General features: G+C 43.8%; 1 non-coding gene across 1 annotated transcript; it reads right to left on the bottom strand.

Moving 5' to 3' along the window:
* Nucleotides 1-8,382: 8,382 nt before the first annotated feature.
* Nucleotides 8,383-8,464, bottom strand: trnas-gcu (transfer RNA serine (anticodon GCU)). The gene has a single exon. It is a non-coding gene; the product is annotated as a tRNA-Ser (tRNA).
* Nucleotides 8,465-14,650: the final 6,186 nt, after the last annotated feature.

Genomic DNA, 14,650 nt, shown 5'->3' with positions numbered 1-14,650 from the left:
TACCCAGGGTGAACGATTGTTTCAAATCATGTCCACGCAGCGCAAATCTCGTTGTCTATGTTGTGAATGTGTTTTTATTGTTCCCGATATGCCCACAGGGTGTGGATGTCGCTGGTCAGGACAACATTTATTGTTCATCCTGATTCGCTACTGTCTTGCTGCACGAGAGACATGGATTTGATCACAGTCTTGTGTAACTGTATGCAGTTTGCACATTCTCTCTTTGCTTGTGTGAGTTTCCTCCCACAGACTGAAGGTGTGCAGGTTACTGGGATCAGCCATGGGAAAAGAAGGGGAATGGAGTAGGTATGGAGTGTGGGTCTGATAGGATGTGCTTCTGAGGGATGGTGTCGACTTCAAGTGCCGAATGGCCTGCGTCCCCACACGGTCGGCATTCTCGGATTGAGGGTCAACTACGTCGTTCTGGCCCTGGAGTCACAAGTCGGCAGGATTGGGTAAAAATGATAGCATGCCCTGCGTATGGGACATGCATGAATGGGATTGCAGGAAATTAAAATCATGTTCTCTGCTCCTGAGGTCAGCTTTTCATTCCAGGTTTTATTCGACGAATTTTAACATCACCAGTTCCGTGTCTGAGTCCCCAAGGATGACTCGTTTATTATATAAACACAACACCACTTTCTCCAGGTTGCAGTATTTACTGGGAACAAGAAGCAGATTCTGAGGGGATGAGAGCAAATGCAGCTGCTACTGCCAATGCCAAAAACATGGATCCAAACATGAAAATGAAAGTTCGAACCTTGCCACCCCAAAGTTAAAGTCTTAACCATCTTTAGATGCGTCAATCGGCTACCTCAGCAACATATACTGCTTATGGCTATAATATTATAAATGGGGGCAAATATTTCCTTCCGCCCCGTTTTTGACCAGGAGCAATCCCAACCTCGGAAATATACGCGCTGCTCTTCCGTCATTCCATGATCTTCATGGCTGCTTCACACAGTTTCCCTGATTCCGGGTCTGGAACTGGAATTAACTGTGATTGCGTGCAACAGTTACTATTGCCTTGTGTGGGCAAAGTGATGAAGTGGCCGATGTTAAATGCTACTGAAGCATAAATTTGAACAATTTCCTGCACTGTCCCATGAGTTTCAAGAGTTTCATTAAAATCCCATCCTCCAATACTCTCATTAAAAGAATCTCCACAGACTCTGGGGACGTTAAACTTAAAGATTCAGCCCATTCTGAGTTCCCACATACCTGTCGTTATGTCCTGATGTTGTGTTTTATTTCTGACATTTCCTCTGCTAAAATACTAGCTGCAGTTGGCAAGCGTGGTCTGTAGAATGCTGCAACCGTTTAGTATTTCGTCAACTGCGTTGTGTTTGCTATGACTTCGGATCGATTCTACATCATGACAGTCAGATCTCTCAAAGTTTTAATTTTGGTGAAACACGGTAAGAAATTACTCGTTTTTACATGATAATATTCTCCGAGGTGATGATTTGTTTTCCATCGAATTTCGTTCTCTGATATTTCTGCGTTTCATGTATCCGCATTTAACCCCAAAAGTTCTTGAAGGTGTCTCTCCCTCCCACTCACCCTAACTCTCTTTTCCGACCTCGTCCCATTTGACTGAGGCATTGCACAATCTAACGTACACTTTCACGTTGATACCATCTACTCACTGTTGCTGGATGACCATGCCCCAATCTCTTCATTGGCAGGTTTAAATCATTCGATCCGTTTGGATATAGTCGCTGTGTGATCAATTCACCTTTAGCGGTTTTTACTGACATGGACCAGAGATTATTGGAACTTGAGACTCAATAAATGGTCACTGAGAATAATTGGGAAAAAAAGAGACTCTATTGGAACAGATCAGCTGTGACGGTTTTCTGCGATAGCCTGCTGGTATTATCGCTTGATTGTCAATACAAAAGGCCAGGTAGCATTCCAAGGCGATGGGTTCGATTACCACCACACCACGACAATGGTAAAATATGAATGCAAGAAAAACTTCCAATTAAGGATATGCCAAATCCGTTGCCTGAAAGACCCATATGTTTCACTGACGACCTTCAGGGAAGGAAACTGCCGTCCTGTCTCCTTTGGCTTCCACGTGTCCCCGGACCACAAGCCGATAAATGCTGCAGAGCCACACAGTATGCTGGTGCGACAACGTAAAAACGGTTCATTCGGTTCTACCCAGAGTATTGCCTGCAGTTCATATAAGTTCATGGATGTGATCGCACTGGGAAAGGTGCAGGAGTGATTCACTCGGATAGTGTCTGATCTGAACCGTTTCAGTCATGAAGAAAGACAGGACAGACTGGGATTGTTTGTCACCGTGCAGAGGAGTTTGCGAGAAGGCATGGTTAAGTTGTACAAAATCATGAGAGATATGTATTAGGTAGACTGAAAGCAGCGTTTCCCATCGACGGCGATATCGATCATAGGGGGGCAGAAATTTAATGAGAAAGACAGAAAGGTTTAAGGAGATGTGTGGAAAAGCATTATAGGCCGGCAGGTGTTGGAATTTGCAACACTGTGTCTGTAAGGGTCAGGGAGGCAGGAACCCTAATAACCTGAAGAAATATTCAGATGAGAATGTGTTCTGCCAATACCTATAAAGCTATGGGCTAAGCGATTCGGATCGTTAAGCAGCTGTTTTTGACAAATGGAGCCACAACGGGATGAAGGGTCTCCTTTGAAACTGTTGTCCTCGGTAGTATAGTGGTTAGTGTCGCCGTATGTTATGCGGGAGTTAGGAGCTCAATTCCTCGCTGAGGCAGTGTAAATGCTTTAAAACTGCCGCTCGTTTCCAAGTGCGGGTTATTAGTGTCTGTCCTTGCATTCTCCATGGTAAATGTCACAGGAAGGACAGTGCTGTCTGAATCAGCGTGGGGAAGGACTGCAGCTCCCGGCGAGACAGAGTATCAGTGAAAGTACAAACACGTGAGTTCTGCAACCTGCACATTGTGTCTGTATGGGAATCTAAACCATTTAATAGAAAGAAGAAGGAAGCTGAAGAAGAAACAGGGTACACCAATTCAAATCTGAGTGCATAAACATTTTCCACAGGATTTTGAGGAAAACTGATAATCGGCTCTGAGAAAGAGTTTCATTCTCAGAACTGTTAGTTCACAGAGGTGTTTTGTACCACTTAAGCCCTGAAGAAATTGAATGACAATTTAACTGAAGACTTGACATTTTACAACACACCAGGCGATGAGTCACGTGCTGGAAACTGTGTTTACAAACAAGATGTTTGATGATTGATAATGATGCAATAGGCTGAAGGGCCTCTCACCATGCTTTTAAAAACTCAATGACTGTCATTTTTCAACTGAACCAATAAGGCAAAAACAAATTCACCAAGAAAATTTGCAAGCATTGAATATGTCTTCCTTGTTGTGAAAGTGTTGAACTTCAGCTCTCTCACTGCTATTTCCCAATGTTGATTTCCAGTCAGGGAAAAATATTTGTTGTTCATTATGAAAATCGTAAATTGAACATGAATTCCTGACATTACAAAACATCAAAGATACTAGCTTTCGGACCGCTGCTCATTCATTAGATGGTTGTGGAGCACACAGTTGTAAGACACAGAATTTATAGCACAAGTTTACAGTGTGATGTAACTGAAATTATACATTGAAAAATACCTTAATTGTTTGCTAAGTCTCCCATCTATAAGAATGACTGTGTTAGCTTCACTTCTTTCATAAGTAAAGCGCAAAACTTTTTATTTTGAAGTTACATTCTCAGATGAACTTTAAGAATTGGTGTTAGGCCCCGTGCGCTGCTGTCTGTTCCAAAAATGTTTAGACTGATGCTAATTGTATAAAATGAGTTAATAGAGACTTACATGGATTCATGCAGTTTTTGAGCAAAGTACAATGTAACTCTGCAAGTACAAATTCACCCCACAAACGTGTATATGCGTGTGTGTGTGTGTGGGTCTCTGTTTGTAGATAGGGTAATGGGATCACCTGTACTGTGACATGAGCCCAAGGTCCCGGCTCTAGCCATCACCATGGGTATCGAACTTCGCTATCAACCTCTGCTCGGGCACTTTCAGCTGCTACGTGTTCCGAAGTCCGCCTTGGATGATGGTCACCCAAAAGTCTGAGGTCCAATGTACCACATAGAACATAGAACAATACAGCACAGAACAGGCCCTTCGGCCCACGATATTGTGCCGAACATTTGTCCTAGCTTAAGCACCTATCTATATACCTATCCAATTGCCACGTAAAGGCCACCAATGATTCTGACTCTGCCACTCCCATAGGCAACGCATACCATGCCCCCACCACTTTCTGGGTAAAGAACCTACCTCTGACATCCCCCCTATACCTTCCACCCTTCACTTTAAATTTATGTCCCCTTGTAACACTCTGTTGTATCCGGGGAAAACGTCTCTGACTGTCTACTCTATCTATTCCTCTGATCATCTTATAAACCTCTAACAAGTCACCCCTCATCCTTCGCCTTTCCAATGAGAAAAGGCCTATCACTCTCAACCTATCCTTGTACGACCTATTCTCCATTCCAGGCAACATCCTGGTAAATCTCCTCTGCAACGTCTCCAAAGCTTCCACATCTTTCCTAAAGTGAGGCGACCAGAACTGCACACAATACTCCAAATGTGGCCTTACCAAGGTCCTGTACAGCTGCAACATCAGCTCACGACTCTTGAATTCAATCACTCTGCTAATGAACGCTAATACACCATAGGCCTTCTTACAAGCTCTATCCACCTGAGTGGCAACTTTCAAAGAGCTATGAACATAGACCCCAAGATCCCTCTGCTCCTCCACCTTACTAAGAACCCTACTGTTAACCCTGTATTCCGCATTCTTATTTGTCCTTCCAAAATGGACAACCTCACACTTGACAGGGTTGAACTCCGTCTGCCACTCCTCAGCCCAGCTCTGCATCATATCTCAGTCCCTTTGCAGCTGACAACAGCCCTCCTCACTATCCATAACTCCACCAATCTTCGTATCATCTGCAAATTTACTGACCCACCCTTCGACTCCATCATCCAAGTCATTAATAAAAATTACAAACAGCAGAGGACCCAGAACTGATCCCTGCGGAACTCCACTTGTAACTGGGCTCCAGATTGAATATTTACCATCCACCACAACTCTCTGACTTCGACCGGTTAGCCAGTTCTCTATCCAACTGATCAAATATCCCACTATCCCATGACTCCTGACTTTCCACATAAGCCTACCATGGGGAACCTTATCAAATGCCTTACTAAAATCCATGTATACTACATCCACTGCTCTACCCTCATCCACATGCTTGGTCACCTCCTCAAAGAATTCAATAAGACTTGTAAGGCAAGACCTACCCTCACAAATCCGTGCTGGCTGTCCCTAATCAAGCAGTGTCTTTCCAGATACTCATAAATCCTATCCCTCAGTACCCTTTCCATTACTTTGCCTACCGCCGAAGTAAGACTAACAGGCCTGTAATTCCCGGGGTTTTGCCTATTCCTTTTTTTGAACAGAAGCACAACATTTGCCACTCTCCTGTCCCCTGGTACTACCCCCGTTGACAGTGAAGACGAAAAGATCATTGCCAATGGTTCTGTAATTTCCTCTCTTTCTTCCCACATAATCCTACGATATATCCTGTCAGGCCCAGGGGACTTGTATATACTCAGGTTTTTCAAAATGCCCAAAACATCTTCCTTCCTAACAAGTATCTCCTCTAGCTTACCAGTCCATTTCATACTCTCCTCTTCAACAATACGGTCCCTCTCATTTGTAAATACTGAAGAAAAGTTCTTATTCAAGACCCTTCCTAAATCTTCCGACTCAGTACACAGTCTCCCAATAATGTCCTTGATCGGACCTACCCTCGTTCTCGTCATTCTCATGTTTATCACATACGCATAAAAGGCCTTAGGGTTAACCTTGATCCTACCAGCCAAAGATTTTTCATGCCCTCTCTTAGCTCTCCTTATCCCTTTATTCAGCTCCCTCCTGGCTATCCTGTATCCCTCCAACGCTCTGTCTGAAACTTGTTTCCTCAACCTTATGTAAGCCTCCTTCTTCCTCTTTACCTCCCTCGTTAACCAAGGTTCCCTCACACGACCATCTCCTTCCTGCCTGACAGGTACATACATATCAAGGACACGTCGTATCCTTGAAAAAGTTCCACATTTCAATGACACCCTTCCCTGACATCCTATGCTCCCAACTTATGCTCCTCAGATCCTGTCTTGCAGCATTGTATTTACCCTTCCCCCCAATTGTAAAACCGACCCTGTTGCATGCACCTATCTCCCTCCATAACCAAGGTGAAAGTCACTGAATTGTGTTCATCATCACCAGAATGGTCACCCGCTAACAAGCCCATTACTTGTCCTGGTTCGTTTCCGAGGACCAAATCCAATATGGCCTCCCCTCTGGTCGGACAATCTACATACTGAGTTAGATAAGCTTACTGAACACACTGCACAATCACTTCCCCGTCCAATCTACTTGATCTAAAGAGCTTCCAATCAATAAATGGGAAGTTGAAATCACCCATGACGAATATCCTGTGGCTTCTGCACCTTTCCAAAATTTGTTTCCCAATCTGTTTCTCCACATCTCTGCTGCTATGAATGTCCTGGACTACTGAAGTGTTCCCCAACAGGTAAGGGGCACACCGGTATGTTAATTGATGTGCAGTCGCCATACATCCGTTCTGTAGCATCTGCTCGGTTTCACCAAAGTACCATGCCTCAAAGCATCCTTGCCTGCAGCGTGTTTTTTTTTTAGTTTAGCGTCAGTCTAAACATTATGGCACGGACACAGCACACAGGGACTAACACCTTCAACAGATTATCCAGGTTGACACTAATTGTTAAATTTCACCTGAGAGTTTAACTATGAAAAGAAAATTTTGCGATTTACATAAGAAAGAAATGAACCTAACGTAGTCATTCTAACAGATGGAAGACTTAACAAACAATCAAGTTATTTTTCAATGTATAATTTCAGTTACATCACACTGTAACCATTTGTTATAAATTCTGTATCTTACAACTGTGTACTCCACAAACACCTGATGAAGGAGCAGCTCTCCAAAAGCTAATGCTTCCAATTAAAACTGTTGGACTATGACCTGGTGTTGTGCGATTTTTAACTTCATATTAGAATGCGGATCTCACAATTAAAACAGAGATGAGGAAGCATTTATTCTCTCAGACAGTTCTGCATCTGTATTATTTCTTGTCGCAGAAGGCTGTTGATGAAGGGTCATTAGGTGTACCCAGGTTGAGATTGGCAGATCTTCAAGCAGCAAAGACATCAAGCGTTACGGTTCGGCAAGACAGGAAAAAAACGGGCGTGAGCAATGATCCTTTTTGCAGCAAGAACGAGGTGAAAAAGTACAAACTACAGAGTGATGGGGAAAGAATGGGTCAGGAACACTGGGACGGGAGAGGCATAATGCTTTCTTTCTTTGCTGTAACTGGACACTGGTGTTGAAGTCTGAAATGGGACAATATCAGCCAAGTGGGTGAAATCTTACTTTCTGCTTGTTTTCTCCAGAGGCCTGCGTCACTCTTGGGGAAATGTGTCTGCGTGCTTAAGACTGTGGGTAAAAATGGGATTCACTGCTGCTTCATTCAGCCACACGTGTATTAGAACGAAACGTCTGTTAATGACATGTGTTTAAAGACTCTTGCAATCATTTCATGTTTATGCTGCATTAATCTGCAGTTATTGATCCACAGTTTAGATTCAGTCCCTGCAGTTAACTTGCTGACTTCTCCAGTTTTTTCATAGTTCAATGTGATGCATCAAGTGTGTGTATAACGAGAGGGAGCTTGTTTCCCATATCTTTTGTTTATATGTGTCTTTTGTCCAACCTTCACCAATGGCTAGAGCAAGAGAAAGGATGAGACCAATGTGTAGGTCTGTCCCTGCCCATGCAGGGCACCCACATTGGTAATTCTCTACTGTGCATTTACAGCCAGTTATTGGGGGCTCCTACACCCAGCCCCTGCCACTTTTGAAAGATCTCCATTGTTTTGTGCTGTCTCTCTGTGCTCTTTTCACCAAGGTGAATCACTTCTACCCAACCTGCTACAGATTTCATCTGACAAAACACTTATTAAGAATCCCACTGCATAAACATGCACCTCGCATCTCTCGTTATTTGGTTTTCCTGGATCTCTACTCAGACAATAAAAGTTCACGGTAATTGACTTGGAAAAGAAAATGGAGTTCCTTTTAACTATTCCAACTCAATCTACATTTCAATGCAGTTTAGGCAACAAAATCAAATTATTCTTTGAAACTTTATAATAGCGTCGATGCAAATAAACACACTATTGGAGTTCCAATTTCAATAAGACAGATGTGATCATCCAAAAACAGCAACATTCAGAATAGTCGGAAACAGCGACGAGAATGGGATTCGAACCCACGCGTGCGGAGCACAATGGATTAGCAGTCCATCGCCTTAACCTCTCGGCCACCACGTCAGCTGCGCGTGCATCCGTCTGATCTTATGAATAAGTGAATTGCGTAAATTATGCACACCATAGCTATTTCTCCTTGGTATTGGTGAAATGATAAATAGCACAGTATGGTTCCAAGAGTATCGTCTGACCTCTGGGTGTGGGGCAAGCGCACTCCCACTGTGACACTCTGCTCACTGATCAGAGCAAAAATTAAGAAATGGCTATGCAACAAGATCTGTTGAATTCTGTGAAGATTTGAAGTCAATGGAGTGGAGGGCTGGTGACAGCAGGAGATGTAAAGTTGTGTGTGAGGAATCGTTTTACAAACTAGAGGAGAGTGCATAGTGCTCAGTGTCATTATTGGGAACATCTTTCTTCTGCTCAGATATTTTTGACACGCCCTTGCGTAAGGACAGACAATTGCAAAATCCTAAATAAGGCTAAACTGACGACTGAATTCAACAATGCAAAAACCTTGATCTGTATCATTTTCTTGGGCTGTACGACACCAAGTCACTGCATGATCACAGCAACACAGTGAGCAAATGTCAGAAGGAAAATAAGTGCAGTGGCAGAGCGCATGCTGGGAGCAGCAGTTGACACACGGGGAAGTGCATTTCCCATAACATGAACTCTTCCCAAATAGCAGACTGTGGTGGAAGAATTCAGAGTGGTTTACACTTTGGAATTTGATGCCAGAGACACAATGGCGATCTGTCATTGAGTCTGTTCAAGATGACGATTTGAACATTTCTACCGATGAAAAACAAAATAAAAGGCTCATGGGTCAGGCAATGCAAATGTTGAATTTGTACATTTCAACAAACTACCCATCTTTGCAATGAGTAGCTCACCACATTCCTCAAACGGGGTCAGAACCACTGGTGAAGAAGATCGCATCATGCCAGTTACCAGCTATGGAATCAGAGAAGCTCGGTTCCTTACCGTTAAGGTACAGCCAGGAATGTGGAGGTAAGCATTAATGTGTCGCTTCAATGCTGCAGGTGACGAGTGCAAGGTATCCCTGTGCCAGTATCGTGGGCTGTGCTCTGCCGAAGTTTTAAGTTTGAGCATCACATGGAGCAGCTTCGATTTGTCGTCGTGTTAAGAGGTACGGATGGAAGGTGAAATTGAGCAAAGTCAAGTTTATGGAAAAGTACCAGTTTTTGTGGATTGAGAAATGACCTTTTCTGGATAATGACACCTTGATCAACAAACATACTACAAATACTTAAAACTTGAAGAGACAAGTGTGGGCAGAGAGCCGAAGGTGATTTATTAGTAGATGGATGACGTTTCCCATGTGCACTGCGTTAAATTTCGAGAAAATCGATGTTGATCTGGTTTCATGTTATGCGGTTTGTTGCAAACTCGCAATGGTCATTGTAATAATAAAAAAAAAAATAGACTGATCGCATAGGACCGTCAATTTTAGTCTGAGCATCTTTCAGCTGAATTGGTGTGCTGCAAAAAAGTACAGAGGGTTAAAAATACAAAAAAGACAGGGTCTACTTGGTGGTGGAGATAAGAAAGTGTGAAATACACCCAATATCATATGAATGTGATCAAATGTTTAAAATAGGTGTTGCGTCTTCAAGTGACGATTCAATTGCTACCCATTAGGATGCAACTTCTGCCTGCAGTTATTTTATGATATCAGCCCCATTTAGAATGCTTCACCTTGAATAATACGCTACACCTTTCAAATCCATGAACTTTTTATACTCAGTCTTATTCAGCTGAACGTGTTCATGAAATGGCCTTTGTGTCTGAAAACAATTAACTTCGAAATTAAACCACACCCACACGTTTTCTTTCTTTCAATGTTAAATTCCTTCCTTGTCCGTTTGTTCGTGCGTCTTTTAAAACACTACTAAATCAGAAATCTACGTTTTATTTCTGGAAAGTCATTCAGGATTTCAGTAACTTTATTGAGTGGAAGAAACTCTCATCCAATCTTTTCTTCATCATTCACTAATAGTTTTGAAGCTCTAACTAAAGTTGTTGATTGACTCGAAAGAGGGAATTTCCCCGATTTAGTCACTTCAAACCACACATTATGTGAAAATCTCTTTTGTTTGCTTTTACGCTTGAGTGTTTCTCGTCCAGCATTTCCACAACTCGTGAATAAACTCCTTCATTCTGTCTATCATGCCGATGAAACCATTTCTATTCTTTCTGATGTCTTTATGTCTCGGGAAACCCCATCTCTGGGCTTCCTAATATCTTGATATTCAGTAAGCAGTGTCTGTGCCTTTTCTAACCTCCTCACATGTCTTTGATGGAGAATGAGGACAAGGATTACACACAAAGCTCCCACCGAGGGTGACCTAAAGATTTCACAGTTACGTGATGAACTCTTTGCTTTTTAAATATAATTTCTCAAAATCTCCATGACCCGAGTGAGTCTCAGCTATTCCTGAATGGTAACTGAAGTTCAAATACATCACAGTCGAGCTCTCGTCATCCCAGTGCAGACTGATTCTGGACAGTAAATATCATTACGAAATGCCACAGTGGATCTGAAATCAACACTTTCTACATAATAATTATCGTAGCTATTGTTACGTATGTCCGTGTTCTTACCCACTTTCTTCATCAATTCATGTGTCCCTGTATTGAGTTTTACTGAATTATTAATTTGTGAGAGGAGACATTCCCTTCACCTCTTAATCGAAACTCCATGGAGCATTGAATAATTGTACTTATATGCTTCCAGAGGACAGTTCTGCCATTACTGCGATGTATCAGTAAACTTTCTCCACGTATTCTCGAAGGCAAGGATTTCCTTCGACAGTTTAGGAGATCATTGCAGCACTGAAGCCCATGTATGCGTTCATTCAAACTAAAGCAGTTGCAGCAAGGGTTTCAGATTAAGATTTTGCAATCTGCTTGCATTGCTTGTCCTAATTCCAAATTGTGGTATGTTTGTGAATGATAGCATTTTCGGAATCTTGAGCAATGACATTTAAATTTTGCCAGAACACTATCATTCACTGTTCTCCCTTTCCGTTATGGTTCTCCATTTAATATCCTGTATTTGTTCAGTTTATCTTACTGTTTCAACAATTCAAACAATCTCGCTCCTGATTACCACTCTGAGAGAACACCATAATTTTGTTAATTTATATACTGTGCAGCTGTAGGGCACGGTGACCAAGTGGAAAGGCATTGGTCACGTGAACCAAGTAGCAGTAGCGGGCTGGTGCAATCTGGCCATTCGATCGTAGTCATATTCAATACGTTTAACATAATCTTGAGCCAAATCATATTCGTAGAAAATAAGAAAAAAAAAAGCGAAAGTACCGCCGATGTTGAAAATCAAACAAAAACAGTGGTCGCTGGAAAAGTTCAGAAAGTCTGCCAGAATCTGTGGAGGGACGGACCCAGTGGATCTGAAACGTTAACTGTGATTCATCTGCACAAATGCTGCCAGCTCTGCTGAGGTTTTACTGCAATTTCTGTTTATTTTTGAGATTGGCAGATGTTGCAGCACGTTATGAGAACGGTGCTTTCTGGAGGCAAACAGACAGCACGGACCTGGTAATGTGAAATGAAACCACAATAATGAATGAATCGAAAGTGTGAAGCTGGAAAAGCACAGCAGGTCAGGCAGCATCCGAGGAGCAGGAGAATGGACGTTTCAGGCGTAAGCCCTTCATCAGGAATGATGCTTGTGAGTCGGCGTGAGGCACACTGTTGAAGCCAGGCGCCAACTCGCAGACAACTCTTCCTACTTCTCCGATCACAGCCTCACCTCCCATCATCTCCCAGACAATCACAATCTCATCACGTCTGGGGAATCATCCATCCACCGTCTCCAAACTCATTTTACATGAACCCCACACTCCGCATTTCTACCTCGGTTCTTAATTCTTCTGTCTCAGACTGCGCCTGTCCGACCCGACTCATCTCTTCCTATCTCAAAACCTTCCTATCTCCCCAGTCCAGGAAATCCCCACCTACGTTCGTGACACCACCTATGCACTTCATCTCCTCCAAGATGTTTGTTTCGCTGGCCCACAATGCGTCATCTTAACCTTGGACGTCCAGTCCCTGTACACATCCATCTGCCATGACGAATGTCTCCATGCCCTCTGTTTCTTCGTCTCACCCCATCCCAACTAGTACCCTTCCACCGACACCCTGCTCCACCTGGCTGAACTAGTCCTCAACCTCATCAACTTCTCCTTCCAGTCCTCCCATTTTCTCCAAACCAAAGGGGTAGTTGTGGGCACCCGCATTTGACCTAGCTATGCCTGCTTCTTTGTCAGATACGTGGAATTGCCCGTCTTTCGCAGTTACACTGGCACCTCTTTCCACCTGTTCCTCCACTACTTTGATGAATGCATTGGCGCCACTGCATGACCCCACGAGGAGTTTGAACAGTTCGTCCAACGTTACCAACACTTTTCAGCCCGACCTCAAATTCATCTGGTTCATCTTGGCAAATTCCCTCCCCTCCCCGGGCCCGTCTATCAACATCTCAAGGGAATGACTAATTACAGATATATACAGCAAGCCCACCGACTCCCACAGCTACCAATACTACACCTCCTCCCAACACACTTCGTGTAAAAACGCCATCCCTTATTCCCAATTCCTCCGCCTTCACCACATCTTTTCCCAGGATGACCAATTCCACATCAGAAAGTCCCAGTTGGTTTCCTTCTTCCATAATCGCAAATTCCCTTCCCACGTGATTGACGATGCCCTCCATTGTATCTCCTCCACTGCACACACCACCGTCCTTGAACCCGACCCCTCCCGCAACAAGGACAGAACCCCATGGTCCTCAACTTTTACCCCACGAACCTCCGTATAAAACACATCATACTCCACCACTTCTGCCATCTCCAAACAGACCCCACCATCAGATATACATTTCCCTCCCAACCGCTATTATGATTCTGAAAAGGCCATTCCCTCTCAGAATCCCCCAACGGGTCTAAAACCCCCAATAAGCCCACACTCCACTACTGGCCTCTTTCGATGCCACCGCAGGAAGGGTAAAACCAGCACCCACACCACTCCACTCATCTCCGTACAAGGCCCCAAGAGATCCTTCCACGTCCGTTAGAAATTCACCTATACCGCTTTCAATGTCATCTACTGCATCCGTTGCACTCAGTGTGGTTTCCTCCACGTCAGGGGGACAGGACACCTTCTTGCAGATCATTTCAGAGAATATCTCTGGGACACCCGGACCCACCAACTTCACCATCCCGTGACGGAGCACTTCAACTCCCCTTCCCACTCCATCAACGACGTACAGGTCCTGGGCCTCCTTCACCGCCAAACCATAACCAGCCGATACCTGGAGGAGGAACGCCGTACATTCCACCTTGGGACTCTGTCACCTCACGGGATAAGTCTGGATTTGAACAGTGTCTCTTTCTCTTCCCCCAAGTCCTAAGCCTCAAACTTGGCACCGCCAACTGGGTCTATTCTATCACTGCTCCTTCTAACCTATCAACTTCTCCCGCACCTTCATCCAACTATCGCTTTCCCAGCTAACTCCCCCCAACCCCAAACCCCTAACATTTATCTCTCAGTCCCGTATCACATGCCTTACTGCTGGTGAAGGGCTTATGCTTGAAACGTGGACACTCTTGCTCTTCGGAAGCTGACTGACCTGCTGTGCTTTTCCAGCACCACACTCCCGACTCTGATCTCCAGCATCTGCAGTCCTAACTTTCTCCTAGGAATAATCAATGACGTCGGAGTGAAGATTCCACTGGATTGCAGTGATCACAGTGTGACTGAGTTTTGCGTTTATTTTGGGTGAGGGCAGGCTGGATCTGAGACGAGCGCTTAACACCTAAACAACGGGAATGGTATCAGATAGCGAAGTTAGGGCGGGCTGAAGTGAAGTGGAAAATTCTGTCAGATCAGTACAACAGCATCATATCACCCAGACTGTTAAAGACATGCAGAAGGAGCAAATCAATTTCAGTGCAGGCACAATGACAGGTAAAGTGGAAAGGAGAAAATACAACACACTGAGATGGAGTGGAATTAGTTATGAGAAAGGGTTCAATATTTAAGCTATTTTACACACAGACTGCCGACACATTGGAAAAAAGGAATTTCCAGCAGTGTAACATCGATATTTGCCTGCGACATTACAATTCCGAGAGACACTGACATATTATCTTCTGTAGCAGCGTGGCCAAGTGAAAGTATGATCGGCCCATCAATCAGAAT

This window comes from Chiloscyllium plagiosum, unplaced genomic scaffold (genome assembly GCF_037043375.1).
Source record: "Chiloscyllium plagiosum isolate Xiang-an unplaced genomic scaffold, Cpla_swu_hap1 HiC_scaffold_29, whole genome shotgun sequence".
Classification (NCBI taxonomy): domain Eukaryota; kingdom Metazoa; phylum Chordata; class Chondrichthyes; order Orectolobiformes; family Hemiscylliidae; genus Chiloscyllium; species Chiloscyllium plagiosum.
This window is presented reverse-complemented; position numbering and strand designations above follow the sequence as displayed.